General features: G+C 43.0%; 1 protein-coding gene across 16 annotated transcripts in view; it reads left to right on the top strand.

Moving 5' to 3' along the window:
- Positions 1–27575, top strand: part of ATP2B2 (ATPase plasma membrane Ca2+ transporting 2) — a 441468-nt gene that overhangs the window by 169682 nt on the left and 244211 nt on the right. For 14 of the 16 annotated variants that reach the window (XM_086755403.1, XM_086755397.1, XM_086755399.1 and 11 more), the window contains exon 1: positions 17892–18068. The exons of 1 other annotated variant lie outside the window; for it this stretch is intronic. The gene's annotated coding sequence lies outside the window, so the exon portion shown is untranslated. Of the gene's footprint in view, positions 1–17581; positions 17865–17891; positions 18069–27575 lie in introns of those variants that run through there. One more of the 16 variants, XM_086755390.1, reaches the window with a different exon arrangement.

The following is a 27575-nucleotide window of genomic DNA, read 5'->3' as shown; positions in this document are numbered from 1 at the left end:
TGTGGTGAAACGTGGACAATTCTACAGCAAACATTTGGAGATTTCAAAACAGGACATGGTTCAGGCGCTATTGCTGTGCCGTGAGTGGCATTTTATGGTAGGCTGTATAAAGCTGCATGCTCCTAGTTAATTTTTAGTTTTGTGCTGTTGCTCAGACACACTTTGTGCAAATACATCTCGGTCCAGGCTAAGAAAACACCAAACCCAAACCCAAACCCTGAGACGGCTTTTAGTCTATTTGATGTAGGAGTGGCACAAGATGGTGCAGATAAAGAGGGGAATACTGAAGAATTCCCAAGGTGAATGAGGCCCTAATTGCTACTTGGCATCTGAAGAGGAGAGCTGAAGTGTAGTCATAGCTGTGTTGATGCTTCTCCATTAACTCCGATGTGTGTGAGTTATGTTTACAGCTGAATAATTGTTTATATTTAAATAAAGCCATCGCAGCTTCCTTTCCCTGTAAGGACAGTTTTAGCTTAATTACCTAGGAGGGATGTGTGTGGGGAGCTGGGCAATGTTCCTCTTGTGATTCCTGTGAAATTTGCTTCCTGGGAGTTTGCTACTTGCCAGACTTAACAGAGGATTTGGTGGTGGGTTTGGTTTTGTTTTTTTTTTCACTTGCATGGAAGAATGTGAATTCTTTCTTTCTGTTTTTAGTTTAATAGCTGACATTTTCAATCTCTCTGGAGAATTGCGGAAGGGTGAACTGCACCTTCATTTCTGCTCTCTGGTCACCCAAAGGGGATGACATACTACTGTCATTTCTCACCCTAATGTCTGAACAACTGTGGGATCACTTTAGAGTTAATCGTATTGTATCTTTCTTACAATGTGATAGACTAAAACTCATGAATTAACTGCTTCAGTGGGCCCTCGCTCCTCGTACAGCGGAGTTTCAGCCTGTTGTAAAGGCCTGGCATTCTGGCAGGTCCCCCGAAGCAGGCATTATCACCTACACACTTGGTGTCAAGTGCTGCTTTCCGCAGAGATCGGTACCTTCTCTTCCTCCTCCTCCTCCACGCTTGCTCAGCTAAGCAGAAGAAAATCCAAATTATTGCAAGCCTACGGGATGGAAGATGGCAAATAATGCCCCTGGCTCAGTTACTGTCTCAAGGAGAGACGTGAGCCACGGGGTTTTCTTCCCCCTCACAGTTATGCTGTCCTGGTCTGAGGCAGCAGCAGGAGCCATGGCGTGGCGGGTACGAGCGGCGCGGGGCCTGTGGGCTTTCCAGGCCTCTCTGCGCGCAGGAGCAGGCAGCGGGGCAGCGGGTGGGTGCTTCTAGCGAGGCACCCTGCAAGGAGGGCCAGGTGTTCTCTTCCTCTGGGAAGGGAAGCAAAACTGCAATCAGAGTAACAATAAAACCAAATCTAAGTCAAAGGAGACCTTGAAACAAAAAACAATTATTTTCTTTATTTTTCTTTCTTGCTTCCATAATAGATTATGCCCATGAGAAGATTTGGCTAATTGGACTCTTAGCAGTTATTTGCCTGTCAGCTGGCAGCAACCACTCATAACTCTTTTATAAGAGCATGAATTTGGTGTCTCTGCCAGGAAGGACTGACAAAAAAAAAAAGAACAGTGCAGGGAGTAACAGGGTGGGGGTGAGGGTGGGGGGGTGGGGGGAGTGTGGGGGGCAAGGGGAGAGGAACAAAAATGCTGTTTCATAGAGTCATAGAATAGTTTGGGTGGAAAGGGACCTTCAAAGCCCACCCAGTCCAACCCCCCTGCAAGGAGCAGGGACATCTCCAACCAGATCAGGTTGCTCAGAGCCCCGTCCAACCTGGCCTGGAATGTTTCCAGGGATGGGGCATCCACCGCCTCTCTGGGCAACCTGGGCCAGTGTGCCACCACCCTCAGTGTAAAAAATTTCTTCCTTATGTCTCATCTAAACCTACCCTCTTCCACTATAAAGCCATTACCCCTTGTCCTATTGCAACAGGCCCTACTAGAAATTCTCTCCCCATCTTTCCTGTAGCCCCCTTGAGGTACTGGAAGGCCGCTCTCAGGTCTCCCCCAAGCCTCCTCTTCTCCAGGCTGAACAGCCCCAGCTCTCTCAGCCTGTCCTCACAGCAGAGGTGCTCCAGCCCTCTGATCATCGGCGTGGCCTCCTCTGGACCCTCTCCAACAGGTCCTTGTCCATTTACTTTTTTCCAAGGTTGATATCCCATTCGCTTGGTCACTATGAGGAAACCCAGAACAAGAAAGAAGAATGGTATCACAAAGGAAAAAGTTAATAAAGATGTCCCAAGAAACACACACGTGTATCACTAATGCTGCTTTTGTAGAACATTCAGAATAGCAGCATTCTGATTTAAATTGTCTTGAGTAAGGTGAAAGATGATAGAACAGGCTACTAGGGGTTAAGAAATGCTGCCACCTTGAAAGGGTGGAGGGGCAGAGGGGCATTTTCTTCCTCATCTCTTGATTTTTTTTTTAATTTCCAGTCATGCTAGCTAAGCACTCAGTCTGGCTGTTTGTGTTGAAATCTGCACTGAAACAACTCTAAATGCTTTTACATTTTCTTTTGCTTCCTGTTTAGCATTCCTTGGAAACAAGTTACTGAGATTAAAATTCCTTGCTTCTATCTTTTTCTGCCTTCAAGCAGACTCCTGCAGCCAGAAGCATAAGATTTTGTGTTTGGTTTGGTGTCTTAATAAATAAAAGGCTACGTACCTTAAACCGCAGGATTTGAATTCTGTAGAGAAACGCAATGACACCAGCTGTCTGGGCGCTGGTATTTCAGTGTATTCTTTGGAATTTGCATTTCAGAATGTTTAATAGGTCTTTTCTGCTCACCTTTTCTGGAAGAGTCTTGTGTTTTTGGAGGAGAGGTTTCTAAAGCGTGGTACTAACGTCGCTAGTGGTACACTTCAGAGCGGCGTGCGGAGATGGCAGCTCCCAGTTCCATCTGCACACATGAAATGCCTTTCTGCAGGCTGCTCCTCTGTCTGTTCCTTGGGATTGGCCTGGTTTGCTGCGGTTACGTGGGAGCTGCCTCCTCTGCCGCGTGATCGCTCTGTCCACGCTCTCGTCCTGTGCAGGACCTGGTCGGTGAGAAGGCCGAGGGTTGGTGGTGGTGGTGGGCAGCTGCGGGGCTTTGGTGAGCGAGCCTGCGCAGTGAGAGAGCGGGCGTTGCTCTGGGGTTGGGGTTGTGTGGAGTGGTGTGAGAAACAATCCTGGAGGTGCAGAGGGTGAGATCCTACTGCCAGTGTTCGTGTGAGAGTGAAGTTTGGAACTCCTTCCTGACAGAAAGCAGGGCTGTTAGTGTCACTGATGTTTTTCATATTCAAATAGTAGGCACATCCATAAACCAGACAGTTCAGATCTGTGCTTGTCACCAGGAGCTCATAGAAGACAGAAACAGAATTGTAAAAACATGGCTGTCGGAAGAATCCTCTAATACTGGAGGGTTTTATGGTGTGCTGGAAGCACTGTTCTTAAAGGTCTTTTCCAACATAAATGTTGTCATTCTATGGGTAGGGGTTTGAGGAGATGCTCTGGGTGTTGCGCAAGACATAAAGAAATTTTACATTCCCTTCACACAAAAATTTTGTGCGTTCTGAAAAGGTTGGTTTTTTTTTTTTTTAAGAGATCCTAGCTGAATAAGCAGTTACAGTTAAGTTTCATATCTGAAGAGTTTTGGAAGTAGAATTAAATTGATAGGGGCAATTTTGACACAAGGAGCAGAGAATACAGGCTGTGGAAGGTAAGCAAGAAAAGTAGGAGTTGTTTCATAGGGTCGGACAGAAGAGCTGGGTTGTCTGGGGCTGGAGTTCCTTCAGACCTCAGCCTCATATTGACTTTCATGCTTGGTAAGTATATCTTCTGAGAATTGACCAGAATGTACCTAAATTAAAAATTGAGGTAAAGGCCCCTTGAGCAGTTTGATATTTTTCTCATCTATGAAAATAAGAGAAAGTGTTCAATGTTCTTAAGAAATCACTGAAAAAAGTCTGTAGTCCCCCTCAGCTCTATGTGGTTATGTTCGGTAAAGCATGAAAGATGAGTTCAGATCTCTGAATTTTTGCTGCAATGCAATAGAATGCAATAAAATTCCTCAGTGGTTTGGCTACTTAATATTTGTTTTATATTTATCCTATAGCTTGTTTCTGTCTATGAAAGACCTTCAGTGCTGAAAGATTATCTGAGTATTTAGCAGTCTTCTGTTTGTCCTCACTGTACATCTCAGAGGTGATCTATCGTGTGTATATATATAGGTAACGGACACAGTGAAACTAAATCACTTGGCCAAGGTTACAGGGAGTATTTGTGATGGATGTTGAAATTAAATCTCCATCTTCCTAGCCTTGAGGTAATACTGTTGCAGCAGGGTCATCCTCCTATCTGGAAATCTCTTCTTTCATCATAGGCTTGTTTGTGGCTTTGGCTAAGCTTACTGCAGACGCAAACTGTCTGTGATACCCAACTTGGGAAACTTCCACTCAAAAGCTGTTAAACAAGCAGCCCCTGCCGCCCCGAACAGTCGAGCAGTGTGAACTGTGCTTCAGTGCTGTGAAGAATTTAGAGTTGTTATGCAAGTGTGAGTTTGGAGCTCAACAGAGCCTAAATTAATGTTTTAATTGGATGGAGAGGAAGCCCCTTATCTGAGGTTGTATTTTGAAAAACCGTCTTGGTAGTTTCAGCATGAGGAGTAGAACTGAGCTCAGAATTGAACACGTTGTCCTGGCCGTTGACTTTGGTTGCAGGCAGTTGCTACTGAAGGTGTCAACACAGGGGCCATGGGAGGGATGAGGACGTGCCTGCATTGCTTTTGGGTAGAACTGTCAAACCTAGTTTTAAGTATCCGGCTTGAATACTGATAATATAATTGGGACAGCGTGGAGTTCAGCACAAACTAATTGCTCATTACTCCCCTCCAGTATTTTTTCAGGATGATATAACTGAACATAAGCTGTGCTAACGTTCATTCTTTACGGCTAAATATACATCTCTGTAGTCTTGTTGAGCTTGAGCTGATTGTCTGGTGATGAAGAGAGAAGCAACATTTTATGTAAGGTATGTGTAGGAGATCTGAAGAGGTCTCCACAGGGATCTTATAAATGGAGCTTATAAATGCAGAAATGGTTATTTACAGATGAAGTGCGGAGTGAGAGAGGAAGGGAGTAAAGGACCTGGTTCTCACTGTTCTCTCCAGAGAAGTGCTGAATATCCCACCGTTTGCTCAGTATAAACCAGAACTGATGCCTGATTTCATTAGATGCCCGATTTGTAAAAGATTGGGTGTTGGTTTGAAAATAACGAGTGAGATTAGTCGGAAGTCTTGATGTTTATCTTCATAACAACCTGAGCTCTGAAGCCCTTGGAAAAAAAAAAAATCCAATCAACTCATTAAAGTTATCACTAAATCTTTGTAACACTGTATTACTTAAATGTGACTCGATGCTGGTTTTTGTGTGTCCACTGGTGAGTTTTTTAGTTCCTTGTGCTGAATGCTGAGTGGACAAGTACTGTGCACTGGTTGTGTTTTAATGTGATTACTTGGATTGGTTCTGCAAGGGGTAGGAAAACTGAAGTGCCAGGCCTCCGTTTCCTTGCCTTTCTTTCATTAAGGTTGGAATCACTAACTTACTCTCCTCATGCTGATTCTGCAAACACACAGAGCGTATTTCACTGATGTAACTCCATCGCAATCACTTTCTCTATCCATATTGCCCAAATCAATAATATGTTTAAGTTTTCTTGTGGAACAGGAGAAAAGAAACCAGATTTTCTTACAAGTGAGGTAATTTTGTTCTTCACAGACTGTGATTTCAGCGTGGCTGTCCCTTGTTTGTGGTGATTATTATTTTTGCCTTCGAGAAAACACAGGGTCCCAAACTGGCATAAATTAAATATCCTGGTGTAGACTCTTATTGTGTTGCTCTGATTTGTACGATTCATGGTTCTCCACTGCATCCCTTAGGTACCATAGTAAAGGATTTCAGGTGGTTTCCAGCACCGTCCTCCATAAACTGTGGTTTCTTTTTTACTGTTCTTTTTCTGTAAGAGGTGGGCAGATACACTGCGCCAGCTTGGAAATGGGCAGAGCAGAATCGTCAGTACTTTGTGTGTAAACAGTGGAAAAAGATGGTATCAGTTTCTGCGCCTCAGTATCTGGCTATTTGGGAACGAAGGAGAAATTTTGATGTTATTGATAGAATGGAGGTGGTTGTGTACAGTAGCACTGTGGGTTTGTGTGTTTGGTGTTTGTTGTTGTCATGGGTTTGGTGTTTTGGTTTTTTTTAAGCAACGTAGTTTACTTTAAACTGTTAGAAAGTATTGTTATAAAATTTGGAAAATTTCTTTATCCACACAGTTTAAGACTGATCTCTACTTTGGTTAGTCAGTTCTGTAACACTAACTAGAAATTGTATTCCATTAAAGGATTCCACAAGTGTTAAACTTAAATGCAAGTAGGTTCTCTTCCTTCCAGTGCATTGAGTTTCTTTCCTCAGTTGGTTTACAAACACCTCCTTGCACACCATTGAAATCGTATACTCTAAAGGAAATGAATTCTTAATAGCATGATAGACTTTGAGCTTATTTCTGTGTAATTATATTTAATTTCTTTTTCATTTAGACTGTGAGAATGTATTTACTTTAAAAAATGATGGAAAATGAAGTTCTGTTTTCAGAAGTGTTAGAATTTTTTGTAACCTTGTAGGGAGGAAGAAGAGGCATCACAAAGATGCCTTCTCAACTATTTTAGAGGACAGACACAGGAAACAGTTCTTTTAAATTTCCTTAATAACAAATGGTCGTTCTCCTATCTGTACATTTTCTCTGAAAAGTATCCTGGACCATATGGAGTGCTTTGCTTTCTGCTAGCATCAGTGGCAGGAGTTCAGATGACGTTATTGAGAGTACAGTTACAAATCCAATGTGGGCTAGATGTTTTGGCCTTTTGCATATGAAAATTAATTTTCTTCCTAGCAAATTAAATTACTTTTTGGAATGGAAGGTGTTGTTACTTGCTTTGCCGAGCACATTGAATGGAAAAGGGATCGCATTCCTGGAGAGTGACCTCTTGGGCGGCTCCGAAGCGATTTGGAGCTCTTGAAGGCAGGGTCAGTGGAGCGGCTAAAGCACGACAACCAAACGCCTTAGCAGATGAACGCGGCCGCTTCAGCCGGCACCGTGGGCTGCTGCCAGCTGGGAGCACGCAAAGCGGTGTGTGTGGTCATTAATTAAGGGAGACTCCGGGATTTTCCTAAAACAGGAAGAATCAAGGGCTAACAGCTAGTATAGAATGTCTTTGGTAAATCATTGCCTTTTTAAAAGGATATTTGAGCTTAGCATTTAAGTGTTTCTTCAGAGAATTAATTATTTGAAAGTCAGTGCTGGTATATGTCATCTCAGTGTTTCGGGAAGCCTGTTTTTGAGTCTTCTCTCCTCATTCGTGGCAGTTACGTTTACAAAAATTCCATTATTTTAAAAGCAGAAAACAGAATTCTGAATTATGTTTCAGTTTATATTTTATTATTTTATCCTTCATACTTATTATGAACTTCTGTTGTTCTTCCTGAGATAGAATTAATGAAATGGCAAGAGGAAAAAACCTTAGTGGGATTTAGTGTTACAGATCATACGCTGAGGGCTCTCATCGCTGTGTTAAATATAAAGCTGTAAGCATCTCTGTGGCTTGTGGGTAGGATGATGTTTGGAAGCTACAGCAGCTCTCAGGAAACCTAATTTTCCTCTCCACAAATCAAAGTTAGGAGTGTTAAATATAATTAATGTGGAGTATCTTTGTTTAACTGTTTTATGGTATGTAAGCAGAGAACATTTTTGATGTCTTTAGTGAACTAAGTTTGAGGACACAATGCAGAACTGCAGAATTTATTTTTATCCTCAAGGTCAACTAACATCTTTGAAGACTGACATCAGTGTTCAAGAAATATAGGTCTTAATCCTAACCTTGAATCTAATTGTGTAGTTTTATGGCATGCAATTTTATATGCGTATAACTATTCACATTACTTATTATCTTCTTTTCCTTGAGCTTTCAAAAGTAACTCTATAAGCTGTGTATTTTTAGAGTCTGGAATGTCTGACTCAAACAACAAAACAACAGATGTGTAACAAAGGTATGCAGTTCATCTTCGTATGCCAGTGCTGTGTGAAAAAAAAAAAGACTATTTATATACAGAAATTATTAAGGAATCCTTCCAAATATTTGAATTTCTAAGAAGTAATGCTATTTCAAGTAGAATTTGAGTAGCAGCTGCTTATCTGATGGTGCTGGACACTTCCAGAATTATGAAGCTGAAATGACAGATAAATGCTTATTGATCTTAAATTATCAGACCCTTGACAGCCCATGCATAAACCACCTTGTAACAGTTTAAGGAGGAGAAAAGAATGATGCTTTTCTGGCTTTGACTGGTTTACAAGTGCTTCAGAATTTTTTTCCCTCTTGTCCCTGTTTTGGAGTGATTTAAATAAACTTTGTCTATTTCTTTCCTTAACCTTCCAGTGAGGCTTTTGTATTGATTTACTAGTAATTTGCTGCTTTTTTTTTTAATTTTCATCCATCCTTTATATATAGTTTCTGGAGATTCGGATGTTATCATGATCTTCACGTATCCATCAAGTAAGGGCATACTCCAGAGAACTAGCGGAACGGAAGCTTATGCCAGCCTCAGGTAGGCAGAGGCTGTTGGGTTTTATCACTGTGATCTGCAGTTTTATTACTGGACATGAAGACGTCCAACAGATTTATTTGCAGCAAAAACCTTGCTAAGAGATCGCATCTGTGAATTAGCCCTCGAAAAAGATGATGGTGATGTTAGTCATCCAGATGGGCAAATTCTGGATGAGGCCTTGGGTTCTGGGCCACTGGATTCATTTTGGTGACCGTTCTGGAACACAGCGCTGTGGTCTCTGCAGCCTTGGGAAGGGGGATTTGCCTGAGTTTGTGATGTGCCCCACAGGGAAATACATCATTATCATTTTTCCCCCTGCCAAATGTGTCCTGTTCTTTGTGCTTTGTTTCTCCATTGATAACATATTCCTGGTTTGTGAGCATTGTTAGGTTTTTTGAGTGAAGAAAAGAGCGACAATTCCTCGTGTGAGAAAAGGTAGTTAAAAATCTAGTCAACAAGTCGTTCAAACTGCGTATCTGTGCTCACAGGTAGGCTAAACCTGGGTGTGATCCACCGTGACGTACCACGAGTAACACAAGTGGTTTAGATTCTTTCTTCGTGATCTTTTGGTTCTTGTATTGCCTGGCTACTTCACAGTGTCCTTGGGGAGAAGCGGGGATACTACCATGCATTATTTACCTGTAAACCCTGTCTTGATCCATTTCTGACCAAACACAAGGATTTTTTTTTTTTAACTCTTTTTGAAGGAATAAAACTTTCCTGTGAGTGAGGAATGTAGTTATCTGCAGCACATGAGTGTTTCTGGTGAAAGATTATTATAATAATGCATAGTTTGAAGGATTGTTTCACTTAGGGAAATGCTAGAAAATATTTCCATTTAGTCACATTGCTGGTTTGACAGACACCATTTAAAGCCTCACGCAAATCCCTTTCAGTTCCCTTTCAGCAACTCCCTGTTGCTGCCTTGCGAATAACATCTTTCAGAAGATGCTGATGATGACAACATTTATCCAGTGCGGTGTAGATATTTGTCAGGTCAGCAAGATCAGAAAGTGATGAGTCTAGGGCTTGACCCTATGCGCAGATATTCTGGAGTAAACTAATGTGAGAATGTGCTTGTTCTGGAATGCTCTGTCTTTGAAAGTTAATTAAAGAACAACAAGAAGATGCACACACAAAATAATTCTATTTGGATGTTTGGTTATTCCTGACTAGCTATTGTGGGTTTTTTCTCCAATAACATTTTTGTTCTTCTGCACTAGATAATCTCCTTTATTCTAGACTAACAATTCTATTTTTGCAAGGCCCCAAGCTCAGTTGCTTCAAAAAGTTCTGAAATTTTGGCAAAATTATCTTGAATCTGGGATTAAGAAACAGGTAGTGGATCTTCATGAGACATGGTTCAGTCTGGAAGCCAATATGATGCCCAACTAATCTTCCTTAGCTGTGTATTTTTATTTCATATACTGTTTTTATTTGTTACAGTAAGATTTGGGTCTGATACTTAGTTTAATATTTAATAATGTGGATAAATATTTTTGTATAAATTGCTATATTTATAAGTAAATATTAATGATTACAGAGTCTATACTGAGAATTCTTTAAGCTTTCATATTGTACAGCTGAGAAAAGAAATCCCTTTGCTAAAGAATCTGAACACTTATTTCAGATCTGTATGTAGTAACTGCGAGCACAAATTCTGAGCCCTCGGAATAGTGTATCTATATATAAAAGCCACAAACAGTCGTCAAGATAATTTCAGATCAGGTTCGACCCTATAGTTGTTAGAACTCCTGGAATGGCTTTTGTGAGAGGTATTCCCAGATGTTTCAGTGGAAGTGAAAGGACCCATTTTTTTACGTTAACATCTTTTTTTGTTGTTTTGTTTTGTTTTGGCTGAAGTGCAGCCATTCTGTCAAACCCTGTTATGAAAGGGAAGGATACAACTGGTATAAAACATTTTGGAGTGTACCGGTATGTTCTGGCCAATACCAGGGAAGCCCTTCAAAGCACAGGAGCTGGTCTGTGAGTTACCGTAGGAAGTGAGGTGGTGGCTGTCAGCTGGTCAGGAAGCCTTGGTGAAGCCAGCCAACTCAAACTGCGCAGTTTTCCCAAGGTAGGAGGTTGTGGTATGCAGAAGGACCTCTGAGGTCGACAGTGATTTATGTGACAGGCAGGCTCCAGTTTCTTCTTTCCACACAGATGAACATCAAGAGCTGCACATCTCTTAATTGGGCTCGGTGGTGCTGGCGGCACGGGGACAGCCACCCGAGGAGGCTAGGGGTTGCCGTGTGGTGCCCCGTGAGGAGGCACCCGGATGCTCTGGGGGCTGCCCGGGTGCACGCCTCACCCTGCGGGACGATTACTGGCACTCACCGACCGGGTCACAGATACCCGCAGCTTAACGAAGCTTAACGGGTCAGATTGCTTCACCCAGTAAGCTATACATAGACTTTTATCTTATTATATTGGGAAAAAACCCTCAACACAAGAGAAGTAATTCCCGCAAGGTGATTAATTTCTAGGAAATGTGTATCCCAATTGTATTATTTGCTGAGCTATCAAAAGACCTTATTTAATAGTTTGTTAAAATTTTGTTATCCCATTTTAGTTGTGGAGAATGATTGAACCCCATCCCGCTGTTATTTCCATTTATGTTAATTATTTGCTTTTATTAGAGTAATGTATTAAGTAATGCTGATAAAGACAGCAATTCTTAGCCATTTGGTACAGTCTTAAAAAGGACTGCAATGGTAGCTACTGTGTCGGTCTAATGGGATTAACGGTGAGGATACAAAGGTATGTAGGAAAAATTCATCTATTGAAGAATAAAGGCTTAAAGAATATCTGAAAATGAGGATTCATTTCCTTATTAATATTATTAAGAGGCCGTATTTGTACTTTGATTCTCTGCTATTATTTACTAGTGTCTAATCTATCTGAAATCTGTCGCCCCCAACACAAGAAGGACATGGACCAGTTGAAGAAGGTCCAGAGGAGGGCCACAAAGATGATCAGAGGCCTGGAGCACCTCGCTTCTGAGGATGGGCTGAGAGAGTTGGGGCTGTTCAGCCTGGAGAGGAGAAGGCTCTGGGGAGACCTTAGAGCGGTCTTCCAGTACCTCAAGGGGGCCTACTGGAAAGATGGGGAAAGGCTGTTCAGTAGGGCCTGTTGCGATAGGACAAGGGGTAATGGTTTTAAAATAGAGGGGGGTAGATTTAGATTGGAAATTAGGAAAAAAATTTTTACAATGCGAGTTGTAGAACACTGGAACAGGTTGCCCAGAGAGGTGGTGGATGCCCCATCCCTGGAAACGTTCAAGGCCAGGTTGGATGAGGCTCTGAGCAACCTGATCTGGTTGGGGATGTCCCTGCTCCTTGCAGGGGGGTTGGACTAGATGACCTTTGAAGGTCCCTTCCAACCCTAACCATTCTATGATTCTATGATTCTATGAAATGTGACTATGACAGTTGAGCAATTTAAATAGAATAATGTTGGATTTCTCATTGTAAGGTGCAATCTAAGGTCGTAGCGGGACCTAGCTACGTAAGGATGATGCTGACCTTGAGATTCAGATTATTGTCATAGTCATATGCAGTTTCACAGTAAAGGATACTCCTTCAAATGCATTCTGGCTTTGAATATGCTTTTCAAATTGAAGATAAGTGGTTTCCTATACCGAGCGTTAGCCAGTAAGAAGGAAAAACAACCTCTATAAGACTGTGGTAGCATTTTGCATCAGTGATTTCAGGAGAAGGTACCAAACTGAAATTCTTACTCTGAACTTCTCTTTTTTTTTTTCTGGGAGAACAGTTTTGGTGAGGTAGAGAGATGGGTCCATGTAGCCCATATGTCTATGTACAAAGATTCCACCCTATTTCCAAACATTCCTGTTAGGTTGTTTGGAATCTGTAGTCTGATGCGAACTAACGTGATCCTTTTTAGTTGTAGAATCCTGTCATTTCAATTGAAATCCTACAAGGGCCCCATTAAGACCCAAAAAGCAGTGATACGAGACCAAAGAGGAAGTGTAGCAGTCCCTTCCAGAACTCGGAGAAGGGAACTCATATGGTGGAAATCCACAGGTAACTTCTGAGTCCTCCTCCTAGTACCAGTATTTTATGTTAAGTAAACAGATTAATGCTGGAAGACAGTTGGTACAAGTCCTGTTTCAAAGACATTGATGGGGTTTAAATGGGCACTAAATGAAAGGGTCGTTCCTAAGCATACTGACTGTCTCATTATTCAGTTCCTAAAAATTGTGACACTCTCAGAAGATTCTTCTTTAAAGCTCTTACTAGGCCAGTTTATTTGTGAAGGTTTGTTCTGAGTGTCAATAAATAGGGTTTTTTTTCTCATCTGCATGTGATATGGCAGATTGTGTCTTTAAACAAAAAAGAAGGTGGAATGCTTGTGCAATACTGGTTTCGTATTCTTAGGAACATCTTAGGCTGAGATCATGAAGAAGCTGATTTCAGCTGTGGGTATCAGATGTTGCAGATGCTCGCTCTGGCAGATACAGCTTGCTGCTTTGGAGGAGAGCAGTAAGATGATTCTCTGTCATTGCTGTGGTTAGGCAGTGGCACTGAGCCAGGTTTACTTACATTTTATTGGAAGCTCAGACTTATTAATGCTCCTTCCTCTGCTTTCCTTAGGTTTTGTTCTTGAAAGGGCCTAATGACCTTTCTTTCTGCTTGGGTGATCTGGTTTGGTTTTGAGCACTAACGCCGTGGCAGCGAGGGAAACAGCAATGCCAGCCCAGCCTTGTAAACATCTGCTCTTTTTGGGCATGGCTGCTAGGGAATGGAAGAGGAAAAAAAAATTGTGCATTCAGAGATGTAAGATGGTAGAGACTGAAGGACGGGAGGTAACTGCAGCGTTTGGCTGTCTGCTGGGTTTCCTTTCGGCTGGGATTCTGATCTAGGAAGTGAGCCGGTCGGGACCGCGATGGTTTATCAGTCAGAACAAGCAGTAGTTTGTATAGTAAAATAAATGTGGTGGATACAGGAGAACTGATCGAGGCAACTATGAGCTTACGTAGTACGAATGCGAGCTGCTTCTCTCCTAGCCTCACGGCGCAGACTCGGCTCAGATACCTTTCCTCAAAGGCACGGAAGAGTTAACCGGTTAAGCAACTTATAACTGCTGTCATTTACTCTAGCGAATATACTTATTTTGTAGTTAGGGAAATTGAAGCACAGTGGGATCAAGTGACCTACTAACATCTCAAAGTCAAGAAACAGCAGCGCAAGTCCTTGAATTGGAGTGTTCGGAGGTCCCTCTCCTCTACTTCTTTTATTAGGTCGTGTTGCTTCCGAGGATAACAACATGTTTGTGCAGTTTGGAAATGCAAGCTGCTTCTTTGCAGAAATATTACTGCAGAATGTTAGAAAACTGGAGAAACACCGAGCCTGAAAACAGATTTAATCCTTGTTTTCAAAATGTAGCAAATGAGGTTTAAAAATATGAAAGGCTGCCAGTCTGCTGTTCTAGTTTAAGTATCTGGGTTGTGATTAGAAAAATATTAGAAATCTGCTGCAGATTTCCAGTGCCATTCCTCTGACTGGACAGCCTCACTGAAAAGGAGGTCTTGGCCCCCAAGATTCTGAAAGAGGAATTAAAATTGTGTTCCTGCGTTTCCTGTCACTAATTATCTCATAAAGACCTTGAAATGTGCTTATGATGTCTGTCACCAGCACATGTGGAATTACGTTGTTCCCCAAAGGAACTAGGTAGACTCTTTCTTTTGCCTCTGAATATTTTCTGAGTTGTCAGTTGAAGTTTTACTGGAGAAGCGATTTTTCAAGTTGCGTTTCAAGCTCAACAGCTTTCACATCCCATAAGCATTGTTGTGGTTTTTTTAAACTTAGTCACAAGAAGCATCTTTTTGATTTTTCCTTCTTATTTTCCTGCTCCATTTCCACTCCTTGCCCCCAAGTTAAGGTGTTAAATTGTTTCTCTGTCAGAGCTAAATAATCTGCTGCTGGACGCTTTAATAGGCATGAAGGTGCACTGACAAATCTTCGTTTCGGGAGCCGCACTGCTCAGCTGTGATGTTGCTTTGCAATGCTTTGCTGTTAAATTTTGTGATGAAATGTCTAGAAGAAGCACCTGCCAACGTTGTAGCCATTTTGAGTTGTACATGCTGAAAGCCAAGCTAATTGGAAAATCTTACTTTTTTCACAGTTGTGTTTAAAAAAGTAAAAAAAAAAAATCCAAACCTTTCAATCTTGAGATCAGAATATTGCTATTGGTACTACTTGCTAGATGACCCATTTCTGGGTGTGCAATTGCTATTTTTAGCTTCGGTCATTACGTACCGGTGCACCTGTGTATGGCAGGTATTCCCCGAGTTCAGTGGTTTTGGAACTTTAAGGATCATGAGCACGTGCTGAGCCCTGCAGCTGGAACCTCCGTCTTGTTGCAGGACCCGGACGACTTCCTGGCGTTGACTTGCAGTAGTGCTGGAGTTCAGCAGCAGGAGAGAGGATTTGTAGCATTTCCAAAGAGTTTGCACTCAGTAGCTCTAAGTAAGGAGAACCATAACAGGACTCTTCGTTCATAGCTTCTTGATGCAAAACCAGGGCGAGCCCCGGGTGTTGTGCGGGGTGCCATGACGTAGCAGTTCGGTTCGTACTCCAGAAAGCGCATCCTCTGGGATGGAGCTCGCCGCTGGCGGTTGGCCTCCCGGTGCCCGGGCGGCAGCAGGATGACTAACAGCGCTGGGGGGAAGGTGGCGCCAGCCCCAGCAGGAACGCGCACACGGCGCTGCGCGCGGCGCTCCAGAGTGATGAGCCCAGCAGAAAGGTTAACAGCTGGTTCATCGTCGTCTGTGGTATGGTAGTGTTGAGGTAGGTTAAACGAGCACTGGGAGTATTCATGTGAACAATTGTACAGTTGGCTTGGGTCTATAATAACAGTTCAAACTAGGATTTTTTCCCTTTGTAACACTTTTTTTTTTGGGTGATTTCCTCCTCTTCTTATTCCCTGGCCTATTCTGTTAATCAAAAATAAGAATCACAGTATGTCCTGATTCAGTATAATGCAGGCATTATGGTTCTGTGCCTGGGCTGAGTCTTCTGTAATGCCACACAATCTTTGAGAGCGGCAGCCTTCCAACTGTAATAGCCAAATGGATGGAATAACTTTTTATGCTGTGTTTAATTTCTCTAAACTATTCCTCTCTTCATCCAGGAAAGACAGTTTTAAGAAAATCTTCTTTAATGTATTTCGGTACTGTGTCAATCAACCTTTTATTGCTTTCCAAATTATCTCTAAAATTTGTACCCGAAAAAGAATTTGAATAGCTCAATAATTGCAGATTATCTTGGTATCTTCCTGCTTTTCTGACAGAGCAGCAGAGGTCACCAGCATTTATGGGTCTTAGACCTAAGCACAACACATCTTAAATGTAACACCTTTTTAATTCTGGTATTGTTTTGTTCAATGCTGGAATTCGGTTTTGAGCCTGCACTCCAGGCTCCTTAAAGCTGCAGTTTGTACCAAAGACTTGCTAAGGAAAAGGGGACACAGCTCTCTGCTGAATATAACACAAAGTCACCGCAGCGAGTGCATGTGACTGCCTGTAGCTTTCTAATGATAAAGGCAGTTTCACATGAGAAAAATCTGCATTGATCCTACTCCTGATGTACATTTTACTTCATTAAAAGAAAAAATTGATCAGCATAGATAAAACTCCTGATCAGTGATCCTAGCTCTTTTTTTTTTTTTTTTTTTTTTTAAATAGCTTCCATTTTGGTGCAGTGCAGTACAGACTTTTGGTTTAACCGGCTGAATTGATATTCTGAGCAGCGAGCAGGGCAGGATGACAGAGCATCGGCACGGCTCCTCCTGCAACTGCCCCCTCCGCCCGGGGCAGAGCAGGCATGGACCACTGCTGTCCTAGGATGCTACAGAAAAGGTTCCAACTTTTATGTGTACTCTTTTATACACGCTTCAAGAACAATGTAGTGTTTTCCCGTGTTTGTTCACTATCATGATTGAATGGTTGGAGGAGCTGAATCTGAAGTTGCAGTTTAAATGCAGTACATGTACTGATCACAGTTTGCTTTGAAAAAAATAAACCGTTGCGTAGAAAACATTATGCTTTTTAAAGGACTGATGTCTGTCTTATTTTTAGTACTTGGAATTTTTTTTTTTTTTGAACAGCCATAACACTTCATTCCATGTAAAAGCCTTTTACATTTCAGAGTCTAATGTGCTAATAATTAAAAAAAAAAACAGGTAGTTTTTTTTTAAAGAAACAACACGGAATAGATGGTAGGGAGCTCTAAATAAGATGCATTGATTCCTCAAAGCGGAAGGCTGTCATTATCATGAGGCAGAGTGCTTGATTTTATGTGGCTTTAAAAAAAGGAAAAAAAAAAAAAGAGCGCAGAGCTACTCCAGCATGCCTGTGTGGTTTTACAGTATATTCTAATGTCACCGGATCAGATTAAACAGCAGGGTGTTTTCTGTGCTTCTCCTCTGTGGGTTTTAGATTTCTGGAAGAAACACAAATACAAGAGGAGCATCGCAGCCCTGCGCTCATTTTTAAATCTTTTCCTTGTAACCAGCACTGTTCTTAGAGAAACAGAGGGAGAGCAAGCTGTCTCTTTGCAGAAGGGGGTTATGGAGTGATTTGTGAGAGGCGTGTTGGTGGCGTTTGCTGTCAAACGTGTCGTTAGTCACAAAGCTGGAGAAGCCCCTGGCCCCGGTGCGTTCCGGCCCCGGCGACGCAGCCTGCGCTCCGCTGTAGGCGTGCGGGGATGTGCTGCCTCCACGGGCCCCTCGCCCCTGCCCTTCCTCCCCTCTTCCCTCTCAAACGAGCACGGTGGGACTCGACAGTCCTTGTCCTTGACAGTTTCTCCTGTTTCTGAGCAAGTGGCGTATTCCTGGTAGCTTGCCATCTTCCGTTTCTGTCATTATCCCACGGGAAGTATTCAAATCACAACCACCGCCACGGTGGTTCAGTCCATTTTTCTGGCGGAGAAACGTTTTCTTGCCCTGCGATGGCTGCCGTTCACTCTCCCCCGTTGGCGATGGCGCGCGGCGGGCGGTGAACGTCCCCCCGCGCCCGGGCGGCGCGATGCTGGGGCAGAGGCCCGGCTGCCTCCCCGCCGCCTGCCGGGATGGTACGGTCTGCAGAGGGACCCCTGTAACGTCGCTCCGCTCAGCCATCCCTCACAGATGCCGAACCGCGATTGCTGCGCGCTGTGAGCGAAATCAGTGGGGATTTGTGATGATGTCTTAGCCAAGTAAGTAGCGACAGCCACCGCATGAGAATAAGAATAATAATAAGAAAAAAAAAAAAAGAAAAAAATCTTTCCCCTTTCTGTTCTGAGCTTGTTTATTTGGCAATTTGCTTCTTGTGAAGGCGCAAGCTGATGAGAAAATGGTGTGGAGAGCGGGTCTGAGCGATGCATTAGATTTTGGCTGGTGCCCTGAGCGTCTCTGGAAAGGTAATGCTGCGTCGTGTGTGGATTATTCTGTAAGGTCAGGCAGCAGCTGCCGGGCTGAAAGGCGCTCCTGCATCAGAAACCATTCCCTGGGATTTTGCAGGTTGAAAATGCAGTATGATCTTGCTGTTTTGTAAACAGATGGGCTTGATTTTGATTAAATCTGTTATTTAGAGATGAGGAAAACACGTGGATGAGATTTAGCTTTTATCATTGCTGGTAAGAATCAGATGTGCCTTTTTTCTTTCAGAAGGGAAGTGCAGAAAAGACAGAAATGTGAGCAGTACAGTTTGACTTTTTTTTTTCCTAACTTTAACTAATATTCTCCTATGATAGGTGAAGACATTTCTTGTTAGGAAAATATGTAATGCTCAGCTGGGTTTATTTACAGAGCTGCTTGTAGTGTTTCAATGCGTATGTTTGACAGTAAAGGACACATAGGTTAAAACCCCCAAACATTGCCTTTCTATTGAAATGGATTAGAAAATACTGTTAAGGAAAGAGGGAATTTTATGTAATGCCTTCTAAGCATGCATGATGTTTGCCATGGTAAGGTGGGGAGAGGCTTTCTGTGGTATATGGCACAATAGCTAAAAATTCTGTCAGAGAGATTTTTTTTTTTTAAAGAAGAATCAACCCCAAATCCCTGAGCGCTGCATGGGAAAGCTTTTGCCTATTCGTGGAGCGTACCACGCTGTAACGGCACACATAAGATTACGGGAGTCGTTTCCTATTATGTAAAGGGAGATTCTCCGCGTTTGATCCCAGCCTGCGGCGCTGGCAGCGCATCTGCCCAGTGGTCCCGGGCAGCCGACCAGCTGGTCCCCAGCCTCCCATCTCCTGACCGCCCGCTGTCCGGGACGCGCTGGGGCATCTGCTCGCGCCTCGCACATCGCTTCCGAGGGCGAAGGGGAGGATGGCTGTGGGCAGCCCCGCAGCGCCCCGGCAGCCGGGAGCTGATGCTTAGCCTGCTGCTCCCCTCTCTTCTAGAAGGTGAGTATGAAGTTGCTCCGAGCGCAGGGGTATTCTCTCCTGGTTAAATCGGTCATGCATCCACAGAGCTGCGTGCTCGTTAGGGCTTCTGGTCGTTCGACCCCCGGGTTGCGTTCTGTCAGGGGCTCTGTTACAGGATTGCAGAGATGTTACACAAGTTAGGATGGCTGAAAGACAGCTGGTACGCTTAATATGGAAAAACTGCGCTTTTGTTGCTGGTGTTTGTGGTTAATGTTAGATATATGCAGTATGAAATTGCTAATGAGGGCTTTTTGTTAGTCTTTGCTTAGTGAAAGAGGATTACAAACCTACTTCACAGTCCACTTTTTTTTTTTTTTAGTGTTGAGATGCATTCCTGATTAGCATTTAATTTGTGAGAGGTCATCCATATGCATGACTAGCTCTTGTACCTTGCTCTGAAAAAACTGTTTGACTCAGGTATCCAGCAGGTCTTTGATCACGTACAGCTTTTACTTTGTTCATGTTCCTCTCATTTTAATCTAAATTGCTACCAGTGAAGAAATCTTCCGTATTTCCCTGTAGTGCAGGTAAAATGAATAAGTTTGTGAATAAAGCGGTAAAAGGCAGCTTGTAGATAAGTTGTGTATAGTAATGCAGCATGAATATTCTTTTTTCCTTTTTTTTTTTTGTGTGTGTATGTGCCCCCTTTTTCATCCTTTTTGTATGTCTGTCTTAATTTCTGTGCAGAATTGATTTTGGCCCAGCACATCAATAGTAAATATTCTTGCGTTTTCACAGAAAAGGTCATATTTTTTTTCTGTTGCAAATCGAAACTGAATGTTATTTCTCATGCTTCCTGCATATAGAAGAAGGTTTCATGCCTGTGTACGGACACAGCTTGGAGGAGTTGCATGCTTCTCAGTAGGATTGCAGGTTACAGAAGACAAGGTAATGGTGAACCAGGTACCATACTGGTTGTTTAAGAGCTTCCACAAAGTGACTTTTCTGAGTGCTTTTTTCTTTTGTATTTCACACCGTGTATCTAGGAAACAGTTTTGAAGGATTATTTTTTTCCCCTTTCATCTTCCCCCAGCTTACCTTTTCCAATCCTGTTGAATTTGGGATGCGACCATTTTTTTAATCATACAAAAAAAAAATTCCTGTCTGAATACAGACAATGTGGGCGTACATTCTAGTAATAGATAAGAATATTACAAGTGTTCTTGCTTTTTTAAAATTTTCATCCTGCAGTTCATCTTTTCAGATGTCAGTTGTGTATGTAGGAAATCCTCGTTACATTTTGAAATAAATGGAGAAGTCGTGACCTTGTAACTCCCTCCCTGGAACCCCATTATACTGCAGTAGGACTCTGGCAGCAGATGATCCTGTAAACTGAACCTTCCTCCTCTTAATAAATGTAAATACTTTCACAGGTCTGACTTAAAATGGTGTTCTGAAGGGAAGAAAGCGGGTTGTTTGATGCGCCCAGCTGTCAAAAATAACTAAAATAACCTAACCTTGTAGAAAATGAGCTTGCCTTTTGCCAGATTTCTCAGTATGTTTTCAAGGAGAGACAAAGAAGGATATTACAGTTCATGGGGGTTTAGCAAGTATTGCTGAGCCTTTCCGACCGATGCTTGGAAGTGAACAAAAATTAATTACATTCATATTATACATTATCCGATCAACTGAACCCCTCCGCATTAAAATTACACATTGCTGCGTAATTTTAATAAGTCTGTTGAAAAAGGGGTTAAAAAAAAAAGCTAGGGATGATTATGATTAAATCATCTGCTTCTGGAGAGGTGTTTCTGTTTAATTCATACATTGAAATGTGTTGCTAAAGCTGAAGACGGTCTCTCTCGTGCTTTCGTTAAGATTCCTCCCGTGTCGAGCCGAGGAGGTGGCAGCGAGTCTGCTCTGCGCGGAGGCTCCCTGCCGAAGGGCTCGGTGGCACGCCGGGCACCAGGAATCCGTGTGAGCGGGGCAGTCCTGCTGCCTCTGCAGCACCTGCAGTCCGGGCCTGGTGCTTGCCGCCGGGAAACGTCCGCCTGGATCCGCCGTGCCAGGGCTTGATTGCGCACAGGGATGCTCAGCGCTGCGAGACCGTGTAGGATTTATCCTTGTCTGTGACCTGTGTCCACACCGTGTTCAAAGAGAACAGATCCTTAGTGGAACGGTTGCATAATAGAAGAGTATTTCTTCCGAGATAGGTTATGTTTCGTATGCTAGATTTTTTATAAGTGAGGATATGTATAGGCTTATATAACTATATAGGCTTTAATTTAATATATTAAGCAAAGAAGATGATCAATAGCATTTTATTGGAATTTTTATTTTAAAGCTTGATGCCCTTTTGTACAAGGCATAAACTTATGGTACAATTTTAAGACCTGAGCTGTGGGTTTTTGGTTTCAAGCTGTACAGGTTTTATTCGTGTCTAGGGGGAAAAGCATGTTTTTAATGTTATTTTCATTGATATATGACCTTGTGTTTTGTATTAAAACTGGAGATTTGCAGTTGGAGAAGAAACACCGACAGAAGGGTTGGGAATGAAACCTATTTTAAAATAGCCCAGTACTAGGGAAATAGTTACAGGAGGCTGGCATCACTGTAAAATGCAGGATGTGTTCCTTCACAGCACTGCAGATGAGGGAAATACGGAGACTCAGAAGTGATGTGGGATGCCCGCTCGAATATCAGACTTTGCACAGTTGAGAAATGGTAACCAAGTTACAAAATACTTCCCTTTTGCCACCTCCTAGATGAACGAGTTCGTCCTGTTGGCAATACGATTTTCCTTGTTTTTAAAGTAACGGTTGCACAGTTAAAGCACGTGAGGGTTGTGCACCAGGCTATCAGAGAAATCCTAGAAGCAGTCAATGTGAAGACCTAGAAGAGGACCAACAGTAATCATCGTGATTTGTTTGAAAGAGTTTGTGCATTTTTTACCCATTGTCTACTTTCCACACGTGGTGAAGGTGAAATGGGTGGAGAAGCTAGGTGATTTCAGAGACACAGAATCACAGAACAGTTGAGGTTGGGAGGCGCTTCTGGAGGTTGTCTAGTCCAGCTCCCCCTGCCCAAACTGGAGTCACCTAAAGCGGATTGTTCTGGCCTGTGTCCAGTCAGGGTTTGATCGTGTCCAAGGATGGAGGCTCCACAACCTCTCTGGGCAACCTCTGCCAGTGTTTGACCACTCTCACAGTTTTCTCACTTTAAATGGAATTTCTATGTTTGTTTACTCTCATTGCCTTTTTGCCTTTCACTGGGCACCACTGAGAAGAGCCTGGCTCCATCTTTACTCCCTCCCGTGTATTTATACATGTTGATAAGGTTCTCCTTGAGCTTTCTCTTCTCCAGACTGAGCAGTCCCAGTTTTCTCAACCTCCAACTTGCATGTCAGGTGCTCCAGTCCTCCTCCATCTTTGTGTCTCTTCAATGGACTCTCTCCAGGAAGTCCATGTCTCCTTTTTACTGGGAGTCCAGCACCAGACACAGCACTCCAGATGTCTCAGCAGTGTTGGGTGAAGGGGAAGGCTCACCTCTCAACATGTTGGCAGCGGTCTGTCTAATGCGGCCCAGGAGGCAGTTTACCATCTTTGCTGTGAGGACGCATTGCTGGCTCACAGTCATCTCTGGCTTTGGGTCCACCAGGAACCCCAGGACCTTTTCTGCAGAGGTAGTTTCCAGCCAGTTGGCCCGTGACCCGTCCTGCCTTGGGTTACTCCTCCCCAGGGGCAGAAGTTGGCAGTTCCCCTTTGTTGGTCATCCTGAGATTCCCGTCAGCCTATTGCTCCAGCCCGCCAAGGTCCCCCTGAATGGCAGCTCAGCTGTCTGGTGTTACTGACCCCGCTGCCCCATTTTGTGTCATCTGCAAACTTGCAGAGGGTGCTCTCATTTGTATCATCCAGGTCATTCATAAAGACACTTGGCCATTGCGTTGCAAGAAGTCACTTGGAAGGAGAGAATTAGACCTGGATCTGCAGTTGCAAGATTTAGCCCAGAACTGAAGCACTGTGTACTAAAAACACCCCAAATATGGTCACTGTCCTGGATGTGTTTACAATTGAGAGTGTGGAAGTTGCAATATTGAAGTCCAATACATTGCATCAGCATCCTAGATGCCCTTCGGTATGTTTAGAAACTTTTTTGAGGATTAAAAAGGAAAATTGATGATTTAGGTTTACTAAAAGCTTATTTTATATATTAAAGAATGAAGACTCACAGCTGGTGAAGCAATTTCAATTGATAATTTCATTCACTGCATTTCAATTAAAGTGAGTTAAAAATAAAAACTATATAGATGAATGAAAAATAAAATGAGCTTTAGTCCAATATAATTTGAACTTGCTGAAAAAATGCGTCACATGAAATGAGAGAATAGGACAGGGAAGATACTCATCTGTTAGATGTGGGCAAAGAGATATTTCAGTGCGGTCACCTCCTGTCCAGCTCGCTGGCCATCCTAGCTCTTGACCTCTGGAAATTGGTTCAGCCTTTGAAGTAAATGACACTCCTCGTGCATACACTTCGTCCGAGGAGATTTTCAGTTAGACAAGAGCTGTCTTCAGTACGATAAGTTATCTTCCATGCTCTTATTTGAATTGTGCTCCGTAGTCCAATTCAGTGCAAACTTTGTACCTCAGCTTAGGACGAGATACGGCATTTTAAATGTCTTCAGGGATTTCTCCCTCTGTGTACCCCAGCCAAGGACTGATGAGACAATTCCCACCTTGCTAGAGACAACAGTCAGCTTACTGCGGTTTTAAAGTAGAGGTTAAACTGCCCATTTTGTTGGTTTAACAATTATTTTAGAAGAAAGCTGCGTCCCCCTGCATACTACCCTAGCGCTGTCAATTTATAATAGAATGGGAATTTTATACTGGCCTTTAAACATCAGGTCAGACAGAGCCAGTCTTAAGCGTTCTGGGAAGAGTGTAAGTAGAAATACCTCCAACTTTTTCCGTTAGCCAGCTGGCTAATTGGAGCGGATCCAGCCTATGAAGAACCAGAAGTGTAGGCATGTGCTGACCAGGAGTAAGAGCTTTCTGTCCAGGAGTAAGAGCTTGCTGTCCAGGCGACCGTCCTCTGTCCAGGAGCACTGGTCAGCCAGCTGTCACAGATGAGGCAGGAGATGACAGCCTGTACTGGATGTGGACACTGGGGTTTATTCAAAATCCAACAAGTTTAGAGTTTTTACCCTACAGCATCTCGCACAGTCTGTCCTGGGCGTCCCCTGGCGTTTGTTTCCATGCATCTTTCAGAACTCCAGGGTCTTCCCTTACTTCCAGGGTCTTTCATCTAGTCTTTTTGTTTGTTTGTTTTTAATCCCAGGCGCCATTTCTTTCTCTGAGACCAGTTCTGTGGGGAGGACCTTTGTTTACCCTCCTCTTCCTTCTGGAGCTTGAGGGCCTCTGGTTTCCGAATCTCTATCGTGTCTGTGCAGAAGCCCAACATGTGATCAGCCTCTTTGGTGGTGCTTTCTCATGTCTCTTCGTTAATTGGATGTCCCACTGTTATTTAATGCGAGTATTATCAAAATTTGCAACCAGCCCATTTGAATTGCAGCCAACAAGAGCCTTACGTGTGAGAGTTGAGCAGTTTTGGACGTATTTACACACCACCACACATCCAATTGTGTGCTGCATTCTGCATTTCAGCCATTTTTCACCCACAGCTGTAGCACACTTCTCCACAAATGGGAACAGTGAGGACCTCCATTCCTGTTGCCTTAGTCGCTTCAGGCCTTTCAAAAACAGATGTTGCCATCCACGGTCTTTGTTGCAGTAGGTTTCCGTGTGTTAGTGGACCTTGAGAAAAGAGTTACGCTTTACAGAAGGGCGGTGACTGTTTCTTTTGGCATGTGCAATGTACATCGGTTGTCTTACGGGATGGACTAATATATTGTAATGGTCATGCTCAACGCCAAACTAACCTTGACACAAACACCGCTGCTGATGAAGCACAATAAAAATACGCTGCTGCCATTATGACTTGTCTTTCAGAATGGTACACTTTGTGTCACACAGGTAATTAGAAGAGAACAGTGTTCCCAATAAACTGTTCCAGCCTCCTCGGGAAACGTGTGATCCCAAATGTCAGGAGACAGCATTGATTTGTGTCCTTTGTAAGTCAATTTAGGAAGAAACTGTTGTCCTGGCTGAGGACAACTCTTTAATTTTACACTGCATGCTTACTACATTCCTTTCCTCTGCTTGAATTATAATGAAGATTTTGCGTGTTCTAAAAATATATCAACTGATGTTTGATATTAAGGGACCAGGGAAATGCAATTGCAATGAGATAATGATTTTGTGTTGCTGTTCACAATGAAATGAGATTGTCATCCTCCCTCTCTGCAGTACTTAAAGGAATAGCAATTTAGGAGTAGTCTGGCCAGCCCGGGAAACTCGCAGAATGGCACGCGGCTTCACAGCGGCTGCAATGGCAATTGTGGCGCGACCCGAGGAGGGCGTGCGCGTTGCGGTACGACCGGTTGCCTCCGTAATGCTGTAGCGGTAAATTGTTATGAGAGAACTGCAGGATGAAATGGTAGTGCTAAGTCAGCGTTACTGGATAACGTGGCTGAGAACGCCATGAAAACAAACTCTTGGAGCAGGAGGATTACAGAAGTAATGATATGCCTCATCTCCATGCAGCGTACCTCCCAGCTTTCTATGTGGGCCTGGGGACAGACTCGTAGTTTTGCAGGTTATTTTCTTTGGTTCACACTAAGCATTTGGTGCCTGTCTCATACCCACATGGCATTATGTCGCATTGGGCAAGACAGAGCTCCTTGTCACAGAGGGGAAGGCAGAGGGGCTGCCTTATGTGTCTTGGATTGACCTGAAATAAATTCCTCTTGCAGCATCAAGAATTCCCCTTCAGAGAGTAGGGGTGTTGAGCTGATGTTTTATTACTGAGCATGTGTGAGGAGCTGTTAGTCCCCAGGGCACTCGATTTATGTGTACACAACACTACGTGCAGAATCTTCTGTTCACTTGATTTTAAATCTTGTTTTGGTTCGTCCAAAATAGCGTGGGGTGTTTCTGCCTGTTCCGCGTAGTGCTTAAATATTAGAGATGGGTATAGGAAGTGGAGGGGTGGAATGTATTTCCGTGTTTGGGCTGGATTGGAAAGACAGAGGAGTGTATCTTTTCCAGGAATTCGTGGTATAACGAAGGTGGCATGTGGATGGAGACGGCTGGAGCCTCTCTCAGACAAGGTGATTGCGGTGAGGCCTGGCTGGTGCCCGAGCCGGGGGAGCTGGCATGGGCCGGCTGCTGCCCGTGGCTGATATCAGACTCGACCTTGGTGAAGGGAGCCAGGTTGAGCTCAGGCTGTTAGAAAAGGTGCTCTTTGCTGCAGAGGTGGAATTGCTGCCTATTTCTTTGGTTGTCTTCATATGAATCCTAATGTAACTCTTCATTTTGAGAAACTATAGTTCCTATGCCATTCCCTCCCTTGTTATGGATCCTGCCCCCCCCCCCCGAGCGATGTTTGCAAAATTAAAAAAAAAAAAAAATGAACCAACAACCTGAGGTAAGGACGTATAAAATCTGCAGTACAGAAATAGGATTATATATTTATCTGACTTCTCGTGTAGACAGATGACTAATATAGTACCAACTGCAGACTTTATACCTTCTGTATCATTAAGGTTCCCTGTAACTCTAATGTGAAAAGATAATAAATAAAGTGTCCTCTTCCCTGCCCTTGTCCTCCTTTTTCTAGTTTAGAACTACACTTGGAAGTTTTAATCTGAAAACGTGATTCTGATATCAGAACTGAGGATGGAAAGACGTGAAAGAGAAAATGGAAGACCTCTGAAGTGTTTTTTCTTGAACCTTTTGAAGCATTAAAATTGAGTGCACGAGGTCTTAACCTACAAGCCTCATTTACATATCTTTTGGATTAAGAGGATATCTTTAAAAATATTGCTAGAAAAGTGGGTTTGGGGATTTTTTAAATTCACTTTTTAGAGAAAACTAGAATATAATTTCTCGATCAGGGCCAGTTTCCTTCTAAGGAGATCTTGTTCCCCTCCTTTATCTTATATGGAGCAGATGAAAACTGCAGATACAGGACATTATTTTTAAAGTTTTTATTGTCAGGAAGGTAAGTAGCTGTACTTTGCAGCTTTAATTGCCAGACTCTGAGAGAAGGATAATTATAGTATTTAAAATCAAACTGAATGGGAATGCTATGAAAGAACAAATGATAAAGTAAGGAGAAATATGCATATGTATTATTTGTTTGAAACAAGGCACTTTATACTGGGAGACAGTACCACTGATCTCATTCCGGAGATCTTCTTGCTTGTGATCCGCGGGAATCAGAAGGTTAGGGTCTGTAATTCTGTGTAAAGCCCCTGTGCTGGATTTATTCCCTGAAGTGAAATGTAACGCCTAACCCTGCTCTCTGTGGGCAGATGCATGTCCCAGGGGTTGTGACACTGGCGTAAAAATTGAAGTGGGACAGTCAGTACTGAAACCAGTAACACGGAAATTGGAAACTGCAGAAGATTTGCTGCTAATTAGGACACTTTTTGTT

Source organism: Chlamydotis macqueenii, chromosome 10, assembly GCF_036417535.1.
Source record: "Chlamydotis macqueenii isolate bChlMac1 chromosome 10, bChlMac1.mat, whole genome shotgun sequence".
In the NCBI taxonomy this organism is placed as follows: domain Eukaryota; kingdom Metazoa; phylum Chordata; class Aves; order Otidiformes; family Otididae; genus Chlamydotis; species Chlamydotis macqueenii.
Note: the sequence above shows the minus strand (reverse complement) of the source record. Positions and strands in the feature narration are given on the sequence as shown.